Genomic DNA, 1210 nt, shown 5'->3' on the forward strand with positions numbered 1-1210 from the left:
CGCCTTAATACACGCAACACCCTTTAAAAAAGAGAGTGTGATAACTTACGCTCAATTATTTAGAAGCGTAGGGCACAGAATAAGGGTAAAAGAGCTGTTTTAAAGGGTCAATTCCACATTTCAACAGAAGAACTCCAGTCGCAAGTTATAGAAGCAGAAGCAGCAACAGCAACAGCTTCACAGAGGCCTAGAACAACACCACGACCTATAAACGAGGCTATAATTGAGGAAATAGATGAAGAGAGCGAAGAAGAGCCTTCTGAGGATGATATAGATGAATTAGGGTGGTAGTAATTAGATTATTACGATTTTTTGAAGCTTTTAATAGGGTGGTCCTAACCCCACTACCGACATTACGCCATTACCGACATTACGCCACGACCTACGTTATAGCTAGAGTTAAGATGCATAATGACAGCCTAAATCATGTTATGTAGTTAATATCTAAATTGCTATATAAAATATTTATATAGTAAAACTTAAACTATATATAATTACTTAATAAGAATAGCTTACAATCTAGCAAAATTAATAACGATATATTAATATATAAAGAGTAATAGTCTAAGAGGATTAAGCTTTATAAGCATTATTACAAAAGTTATTAACGTTTTAATTTTGGTCATGTGACCTGGATTTTGGTGGGGTGAGTAAAGTAGCCGGTTACACCATGTAGCCGGTTACACCACGACCTACGTTAAGCCCCTATAAAGCTAACACTCGCTTTCCTATGTACTAGAACTAACTATCTTAATTAAGTGCTACGTTATAGAACTAACGTAAGTCGTGGCGTAACGGGTGTAATGGCGTAACGGGTGTAGTGGGGTTAGAACCACCCCATCAAAACCATTAAAAAATCGCAATAATTCAATTATTACTATGCTAATTCATCTACATCATCATCAGAAAGCTCCTCTTCGCTCTCCTCGCTCTCTTCTTCACCCTCACTATTAGTTAAGTTAACTATTGAGGTAGGTTGTGGTGTTTTTGAGATTCTTGACCTCTGGGTTGCTGCCTCTGCCTCAATAACTTGCGACTGTAACTCTAGAGTTGAGATGTGGAATTGACCCTTCAAAACAGCTCTCTTACCCTTATTCTGTGCTCTACGCTTCTGAATAATTGAGCGTAGGTTATCACACTCTCTTTTTTGAAGGGCGTTGCGTGTATTAAGTCGTTCTGACTCATCTGCTAACTTATTGATATATCGCTT

The sequence above is a fragment of the Pseudogymnoascus verrucosus genome, assembly GCF_001662655.1.
Source record: "Pseudogymnoascus verrucosus strain UAMH 10579 unplaced genomic scaffold scaffold_19, whole genome shotgun sequence".
NCBI classification, from domain to species: Eukaryota; Fungi; Ascomycota; class Leotiomycetes; order Thelebolales; family Thelebolaceae; genus Pseudogymnoascus; species Pseudogymnoascus verrucosus.